This window comes from Pieris rapae, unplaced genomic scaffold, assembly GCF_905147795.1.
Source record: "Pieris rapae unplaced genomic scaffold, ilPieRapa1.1, whole genome shotgun sequence".
Taxonomy (NCBI): domain Eukaryota; kingdom Metazoa; phylum Arthropoda; class Insecta; order Lepidoptera; family Pieridae; genus Pieris; species Pieris rapae.
Window position 1 is genome coordinate 25001 of NW_025551547.1, and position 10000 is coordinate 35000.

Genomic DNA, 10000 nt, shown 5'->3' on the forward strand with positions numbered 1-10000 from the left:
TGGTTGCTAAGTAACTGCTTGATAAGGATACATATTCCTGCCGTTCACATCAAAGTTCGACTTTTGTGGGATTCGGGAAGACAATAGTATAGTGTCTATCATCCAGTTGTTCCATAGCTTGCCTTGTTATAGAGACTTCAGTGGGGCTGCATGATTTATCTAAAGATTGATTAATGATAATACTCTGGCTACAATCTGCGTATTCTAATGGCTGATACTGATTTGTGCTTTCCTCACAGAGAAGGTATTCGCCAATCTCGGGCATTTGGTTTGCAAGTACATGAAAAATCCCCCATTGGTTGCTATGAAAGGATATAGGTATAAAGGTCTAGTGGAATATATTAGGAACAATGGATAGCTAAAATAAGTCGTAACTATCTTTAGAATATATACCTATAATATAACTACCTGGTTTTATAAGATAATAATATTCTCTAAAATCAATATCTAAAATTTCATTATTTCTAGATTATATATTTCTCTTAATTAACTAATGATGTATCCTAAGTTAACTATGCCTATCATACTATAATGCGTGCTCGCTGCACGTATAAATCCTATATAATATTCTCTTTTATAAATCCTATCTAGTTGAATTTCTTAAAATAATCCAACTGTTCATTTATTCATCCTAAATATTATATAATAAAGGAATGACCAATTTAAAGGGTAAAAGTTCATTGTCAAGAGTCTCAAGTTTTATCTCTACTGTCTTCGTCATTGTCATTATCAGTATTAGTCGGTACCTGTAACAATTTGGATGACTTTGGTACTCGTTTCAAGCGAGATTTAGCGACAGGTCCCTTTTTCTTTGAAGTGTAAATGTGTATGGGAAGGTCTGCAAGAACTGTGTCGTGAGTGTATCGTGGTGCTAACTTCTGTCTACTAGCTAAGGGGTTCTTAATAAAAACTTGCTGGTCGGGTACATATTCAGTTTCTGGCTCACGATTTTTATTTCTATTAGTCATTAAATTCGTACGATCAATAGTTGTAGCTTCATTAATCATTTCATATACCGTCTTCATTTGGTCTCTATGATTTATAATATACTGTTGCAAAAGGTGTTCGGCTAAATTAAAATCTAAAGGGTCTCTAGGATCAAAATGACCTCTAATAATATCGTGTGGTCTACATTTGGTGAAACTATGTACTGAACTGTTATAAGCTAAGATTGCATAAGGAATTTGATTTATTGTAGGTTCATCTTTATTTTTCAGATGAAGAATACGAAGGTGTTCTAGTAAAGAAGAATGGAACCTTTCAATAATTCCGTTATCGTTAGGTGAATGAGCTAGTATTCTATGATGATTAATTTTATGTAGTCTAACAAATTCTGCGAAAAGTTGATTAGTGAACTCAGTCCCGTTATCTGTCACAATAGTCAAAGGCAGTCCATGATGAGTGCTGAAATTTAATAGACCTTGGATAATACTTATAGCTGTACCATCTCGTAAATGATATGCTTGGCCGTATTTTGAGAACGAATCTACAAAGGTAAGGTATTTTTCAGCTTGCACTGTGAATAAATCCATATGAACTATCTCAAACGGTTTTGTTGCAGGTGGTACTATATTAAACTGTGGTCTAATTGGGTTTCTGTCATATTTAGTCTGTCCGCAAATTGTACATTCATTTATGTATTTAGTAATTTCTTCCCTCATTTTAGGCCAATAATAACGACGTGACAAGGCTAAATAACATTCATTAATACCTCTATGGTTAGTTTTACCTTCATGATAGTGTTTAATTATTTCTTGCTGTCGTAAGTACTCCTTAACATCTTCTAGCTCGGTTTTTACTAAAACTAGATGCATAGAATTACATTTAAAGTTATTTTGTAAAATCGGAATTATCGAATACATACCTAATGGTGGAGTTATTTTAATAGCAGTTTTTATCTTAGGGTTGACATATTCTTTCACAGCATTAATGACGTCTTGTTCTAATGAAGATTCTGAAACTTGTATATGTGTACGTGTGTGGGTATCAAAAGGCTTAGTTACATGAGGTCTTCTTTTAATATCACCTACTATAGTTAAGCAAACCTGTTTATGGAATTTATTCAGAGGTTCGTCTGTAATGGGTATTTCAAGAATAGGATTTTCAGCGGATGTATGTGCTGTTGCAGTAGTTGAACCTGGTGGTTCAGGTCTTATGGACACATCTATACCACATTCTTTAAGAAGTGATTCTATTTCCTCGTTATTAATTTGTACACGGGATAAAGCGTCTGCGTTAGTATTAAACTTTCCTTTTTTATAAATCACTGTATAGTCATATTCACTCAGTTTCAGTCGCCATCGTGTCAGTCTCGAGTTCGGTTCCTTTAAATTCATAATCCACTGAAGTGGTTTATGGTCTGTTATAATTTTGAACTTCCTACCAAACAAATAAGGTCTAAAATACTTAGTTGCCCATACAATTGCCAAAAGTTCTTTCTCGATTGTACTGTAATTTGATTCACTGTCACTTAATGTTCTAGAGGCATAGCAGATCGGTTTATCAGAACCTACTGTGCCTTGTGAAAGTACTGCTCCTAAAGCTACATTAGAGGCGTCTGTTGTCAGAATGAATTCTTTATTGAAATCGGGATATTGTAAAATAGGATCGTTAGTTAATAAAGTTTTGCATTTCTCAAAACATTTTATATATTCAGAATCTAAAGTTATTTTGTTAGTCTTTTTAAGACATTTAGTCATCGGTTTCGTCAAACGTGCAAAATCTGGTATGAACTTTCTATAATAACCTAATAATCCTAAAAATTGTTTAATTTCTTTTGTTGTTTTAGGTAAAGGATAATTTTCTATGGCTTTAACTTTATCAGGATTCGGTTTAATACCTTCATTACTGATTATATGACCAAGGTAAGCTGTTTCAAGTTTCAAGAATTCAGATTTGTCCATCTGGATTTTGAAATTGGACTCTCTCAATCTACTAAATACTTTTTCTAAATTAATTATGTGCTCTTGCAAAGATGTACTGAATACTATAATGTCATCGAGGTATACTAGACATATCTCATTTTGTAAACCTTTAAGGATATTATCCATTACACGCTGAAATGTGGAAGGGGAATTCTTAAGTCCCATCGGCATACGTAGAAATTCAAAATGACCGTGTTCCACGTTAAATGCGGTTTTCGGTATATCTTCAGGATTCATCTCGACTTGATAAAAACCAGATGCAAGATCAAGGGTGGTAAAATACTGACATCTACCTAACTTGTCTAAAACGTCGGTGATGTTCGGAATTGGGTATTTATCGTCAATAGTCTTTTCGTTTAACTTTCTAAAGTCCACTACAAGTCGCCATTTTTGTCTACCAGAAGCGTCAGCTTTCTTTGGGACTACCCAAATGGGTGAGCTCCAAGCAGAGTCAGAGGGTCGTATTATACCTTGTTCGAGCATTTTACTAATTTGTTCTCTAACTTCCTGACGGTGTACAAAAGGGTATCGGTAACTTTTGGTGTAAATTGGGTTTTCATCATGAGTTCTAATGCTATGTTTGATTCTATTAGTGAAAGTTAGTGGCTCGCCTTCAATGTAAAATATGTCAGCGTAGCGCTTACAAAGAGTAACTAAATTAACCCGTTCTTCACTATTCAAATGGTCAGTTCTAAGTCTGTCTAAAACCTGTTTTACTCTATCTGAGTCCGGTTCAGTATAGGAACTTTCAAAATTAAATAAGTCAAGTCGTAAAGGTCTGTCAATTGGAATTACAATGTCTTCGTCTGTCATATTCTTAACCTCTACTATACCAATCTGATCAGTCACATTTGTAATACATTCGTGTACAATGCAATTACCTAATAATTGTTCTGGTATGAATACGTCACCATCGTTATGATGTATCGGTATACTAATTAAACGAGATGTTTTGGCTGGTATTATTTGATCTGTATATCTTTTACATTGATATCGCAATAAAGGAATTTTCGCATTTTCTGTTATTAATATATCATCTCTAAAATCAATTCTACAGTTTTCTAACAAATCCAATCCAATTAAACCATCAAAATAATTATGAAATTTATATATAAATAATTTTATATTTTTAACATCATTAAATTCAGGAAAACTAGGAACTGATATCGAATGTTCATGAATGCTTGTTACTCTAGAATTAGTTACTTCAAAAGGATCATACATTTTCGGAATATTACTGAAATATTTATCCACTGCTTCAGGGCTTATAAATGATTGGTTTGCGCCTGTATCTATGAGAAGTTTTAAAGGTGGATTATTAATTTTAATATAAGGCAATTCTTTCTTTGATTGTAAATTTAATTCTATTCTGGTGCGGATTTCTGATTGCTCTTGTGAAAATCCTGACTTTTCCTACCATTTGGATATTTCGATTGAATATCTTTACTAGCTTTACTAGTACTAGGCCTATTACTATCATAGCGAATATCCTCTATTGGTGGTAATTCTTGTTGTTCATAGTATTGATTGTCATCATAGTCATAATTACCATATTGTCCGTAATAATCACTTAAGTCATAGTCGGTGTTATAATAATTGTAGTCAACATAGTCATTGCCATACTCATAATCATCATGATCATAAAATTCATTAAAATTAAGTTCTTTAGATTTAAAGTAATTTGATGGAGGCGGATTGCCAAACTTCTGCCAATCATGTCCAGGAATTTTGGGTGGTAAGGGTTTCGTCACGAAATGACTTACCCCACTCATAGGTTTAGGACCAGAATTATTATGTACAGGATTCCTATTAGGTATTCTGAAACCACTATTATAGTTAGGCAAAGGTGCTCGGAAAATTTGCTGAGTACGCGTTGGATACATAGGCATGTGCTGACGACTATTAAAATTAGGATTAAAATTAGGATTAAAATTAGGTTTTTGCCAGCTAGGCCCAGGTAAAAATTTAGAAGGATTAAAGTTGTTAATAATCGGAGGAAATTTAGGCTGTGTGTGTGTGAGTTGCTGGTGTGTGTTCTGTGGTGATGATGATGACAATGGTTTTTTAGGATCTGTTGCTAAATTATTACGCTGTTGTAAATACATAACGTTAAGCTCATCTTGGACAAATTCCAACGCCTTTTCAATCGTTTCAGGTCTCATACATCTTATTCGGGACCCGAGAGGATCTTTTAAGCCTCTTACAAATGCTTGTAATGTTAATTTGCGATATAGAACTCTTTTAGCTTCTACAGTTGTGTCTAATGTCTCGTGCAACGATACATAAGACATTATAGTACTGAAAAGATTTTGGCATTTGTCATAAAATTCCTGTGGAGTCTCATTACATTGTGTCGCTAATGCTAAGTCGTTATAAAGAGCTGTCTCGTCCCTTTGGTCAGAAAAATTATTAATTAATGTATTCCTAATTCCTAACCAATTTTCAGGTATGCCATTGGAATTAATAGTACGAGCGGCTGAACCTGTTATCTTATTTAGTATGCCATTGATCACACATAAATTAGATAATTCATATCCTATCTCGTCCTTTACACATTGAATAACAATTTGATCGCATATTCTTATAAACCTAGGAAGTATATGTGGGTTTCCATCGAATTCAGGAACTGGGCGGAGAGCCTTATAAACTGTGTCAGGATCCATTTTATACTTTAAACTACTAAAACTTAAATTCAAATTACTGTTTAAACTATGAGGGCAATGCGAGCTCTCAGAAAAAAAATTTAAACCTACTGAAGGACGATTCGAGCCTTCGCTTAATTGACAATTCGAGTCTTCACTTAATTGACGATTCAAGTCTTCACTTAATTGACGATTCAAGTCTACTAAACTAACCCTACGAGTTTTATACCTGGAGGAAACAGGACTATTTTTCATAGGGCGGAAAATCGTAACGAGGAGAGAGCAACACGAATGGAAAAATAATTCAATGTACTCACATAACTCGTCGACTTCCCTGGTTTCTTTTGAGTTGCACTGAAGTTTGAGTACGCCCCGGCTGCTTCCTTATGATTTTTGATGCTTCGGTGAACGCTTGATAGCGATAGCTAGAACGACCGCGCGCGGTGTCGAAACTAGACCCGGAAATCTTCTTTATAGCGATCGTCGTAACCCCGAAACTATCCTACCGACTGCGCCAATTACGATATCGACAGCCCGGACTCTCAAAAAAAACCAATAATTATGTAACTATTTATTAATTAAACTTATAATTAAATTACATAGAATAGATCCGTAGTCGATGCAAGACACGAATATAATGCAAATATATTTTATTAAATTTAAAATGGAAAAATGCGGTAAATGATGAGGCAGCAAAACGATTCCCTGAAGCCCGCACGTTAACCATACACGTGTTGCAACGTTAGCGATCTTCTTTAGGGTACCGTATGTAATTTACGATATACCTAATATGTATATAAAATATCAAAATAAAAAAATGGAAAATAGCCAACACTCCACGCTCTACTCTACGAGAAACATACGAGCGTCACCGGTGCGCGGCGCGGATAGTGCGCCCGGCGAGCTTGTCCGAGAAACATTTACCACCGCTCAGCAGTAACTACACAAGGCCGGCGACGGTCGTCGGTGGTCGCGCGCGCGTAAAAATATTTTCTTATTATTATTTGTAATATAAATAATGTATTATCATTTATTTTATATGGCTAATATAGATCGAATGAATGAATGTATTTCGTTATGATAAATTTATTAAGTAATATTTTTTTTAATTTTATTTATATTACATACATATATGTATAATAGTAAAATAATAATAATAATATAAACAGTCAATGCACATTCATTCATTTAATGTACACACGCACACGTTACGTACACGTCCTAAAATGAAAACTAACTCTCGACGCTCTACTAGAAACATACGACATACTACTCCAATGCCGACGCGGACTATTGCTCTCGGTATAGATGTGGAGCGAAACAGCCGTGCGCACCGAGTCGGACGGAGGTTCTCGCTGCCGCGCATCATCGTGTATTACTCGCGATGTTTCTGTGGAAGAACACAAACGCACGAATGTGTGTGCGTGTTTGATTATTTTTATTTTTCTTTTTAATATATATATATATATACATATACATACTTACGTGCGCTTTGTTGCACACGGTGTGTTACCTATATATTATTTATCACCGCGTTCGCAGACCGGACGGTGACATTCAGCAAAATCCGCTCAAAGTGTGATCTTTGTGAGACTGTCTCGCCGGTGTTATCTGTGATTATAAAAGAATTACGCTTTCAGGCGCCACCCAAACTCGGGTCGCCGAGCGTGTTCGACACGTGCGCGGTCGCTGCGGCGGCCGCAATTGGAAATAATGTTTGAAAGAGGACGCATACGCGCCCATCGTCGAAACGGTGTGCGCAGCGTCGTGTTGGAATTTGTCCCTCAAGCTCCGGGCGTTGATCGTATCTAGTGCGAATACAACATATGTATAATGCCAGCAGAGTTTTTAATATGTTTACAATAACGTATTGAATAAAAATTGAGAAGTTGCGTTTAGATGAATGTTCAATTTTCAAACTGCCAAAACACATCGTCGTCGACGTCGTCGTCGTCGTCGTGTTTGACGCAGTTTTATGTCCCTCACAGTGGTCGAGCAGCGTTGTACATCACCTCGTTGCGAGACCGTGACGGGACGGCCGCTCGTAGACCGGTCAAAGTATGTCTATCGAATTGAAGCGCGAACGTCGCGTCGTTTGTAAATTCGACGCGTTACGTTCACGCGTGTCGAGTAACGCGCGCAAGCGCGTCTCGACGCCGCCGAAGCTACGGCTCGCCGAAGCCGCGTCTCGCGCGCGGCGTTAGGCGAGTCGTTTGCGTAAGCAGCTCCCTGGTTGATCCTGCCAGTAGTTATATGCTTGTCTCAAAGATTAAGCCATGCATGTCTCAGTGCAAGCCGTATTAAGGCGATACCGCGAATGGCTCAATATATCAGTTTTGGTTCCTTAGATCTTACTCAGTTACTTGGATAACTGTGGTAATTCTAGAGCTAATACATGCAATCAGAACTCTGACCAGTGATGGGATGAGTGCTTTTATTAGATCAAAACCAATCGGCGGAGGGCCTAGCGTCCGAAGTCGTTAATTTTGATGAATCTGGATAACTTTTGCCGATCGCATGGTCCAGTACCGGCGACGCATCTTTCAAATGTCTGCCTTATCAACTTTCGATGGTAGTTTCTGCGACTACCATGGTTGTCACGGGTAACGGGGAATCAGGGTTCGATTCCGGAGAGGGAGCCTGAGAAACGGCTACCACATCCAAGGAAGGCAGCAGGCGCGCAAATTACCCACTCCCGGCACGGGGAGGTAGTGACGAAAAATAACGATACGGGACTCTTACGAGGCCTCGTAATCGGAATGAGTACACTTTAAATATTTTAACGAGGAACAATTGGAGGGCAAGTCTGGTGCCAGCAGCCGCGGTAATTCCAGCTCCAATAGCGTATACTAAAATTGTTGCGGTTAAAAAGCTCGTAGTTGCATTTGTGCGCCGCGCTGTCGGTGCACCGCATCCGCGGTGATACTGACACGTCTGCGGAGCATATCGTCGGTGAGCCGGCGGTAAAACGCCGGTTCAATATCAAAATCCTATCGCGGTGCTCTTCGGTGAGTGTCGAGGTGGGCCGACAATTTTACTTTGAACAAATTAGAGTGCTCAAAGCGGGCTCAAAATGCCGCTTGAATATTTCGTGCATGGAATAATAGAATATGATCTCGGTTCTATTTTGTTGGTTTTCAGAACTCCGAGGTAATGATTAATAGGGATAACTGGGGGCATTCGTATTGCGACGTTAGAGGTGAAATTCTTGGATCGTCGCAAGACGAACATCAGCGAAAGCATTTGCCAAAGGTGTTTTCATCAATCAAGAACGAAAGTTAGAGGTTCGAAGGCGATTAGATACCGCCCTAGTTCTAACCGTAAATATGTCATCTAGCGATCCGCCGACGTTACTACAATGGCTCGGCGGGCAGCTTCCGGGAAACCAAAGATTTTGGACTCCGGGGGGAGTATGGTTGCAAAGCTGAAACTTAAAGGAATTGACGGAAGGGCACCACCAGGAGTGGAGCCTGCGGCTTAATTTGACTCAACACGGGAAATCTCACCAGGCCCGGACACCGGAAGGATTGACAGATTAACAGCTCTTTCTTGATTCGGTGGGTGGTGGTGCATGGCCGTTCTTAGTTGGTGGAGCGATTTGTCTGGTTAATTCCGGTAACGAACGAGACTCTAGCCTGCTAAATAGGCGTCGTCATTCAAGGTGTGCGCGACTCTCGGGGAGCGCAACTCACTGGCGACGTATTAAAATTCTTCTTAGAGGGACCGGCGGCTTCGAGCCGCACGAGATTGAGCAATAACAGGTCTGTGATGCCCTTAGATGTCCTGGGCCGCACGCGCGCTACACTGAAGGAATCAACATGTTCTCCCTGGCCTAGAGGCCCGGGCAACCCGTTGAAACTCCTTCGTGCTGGGGATTGGGGTTTGCAATTATCCCCCATAAACGAGGAATTCCTAGTAAGCGCGAGTCATAAGCTCGCGTTGATTACGTCCCTGCCCTTTGTACACACCGCCCGTCGCTACTACCGATTGAATGATTTAGTGAGGTCTTCGGACCGACACGCGGTGGCCTCACGGCCGTCGGCGTTGCTGGGAAGTTGACCAAACTTGATCATTTAGAGGAAGTAAAAGTCGTAACAAGGTTTCCGTAGGGGAACCTGCGGAAGGATCATTAACGTTTTCTTTGTTTTGTGCGGCAACGCTAAAAACATATAGAAAAACACACACGTGTAATGATTTACACAATTAAAATCGAATCCGCGAGGGGCGAGACCCTCTCGCGTCGATTCGCGACATACTAAAATAATATGTGTTTGGACGCTTTCTTTCGTTAGCGTCTATTCGCCTATTGATATTATTGTGCATAATCTATCATCCTGTGTCCGGCGACGAGATGTCGATCTGAATGCGCGCGCGCGATTGATTCAATTCGATTGTGTGCCGCGGCGGATCGTACATGGTTTTGTCCGGATCGTT

The 10000-nt window shown here is 39.0% G+C and overlaps 1 non-coding gene across 1 annotated transcript; it reads left to right on the forward strand.

Annotated features, from left to right (window-relative positions):
- Positions 1-7792: 7792 nt before the first annotated feature.
- LOC123690615 lies at positions 7793-9698 on the forward strand. Its single transcript, XR_006751224.1, has one exon. It is a non-coding gene; the product is annotated as a small subunit ribosomal RNA (ribosomal RNA).
- The last annotated feature ends 302 nt before the right edge of the window (positions 9699-10000 follow it).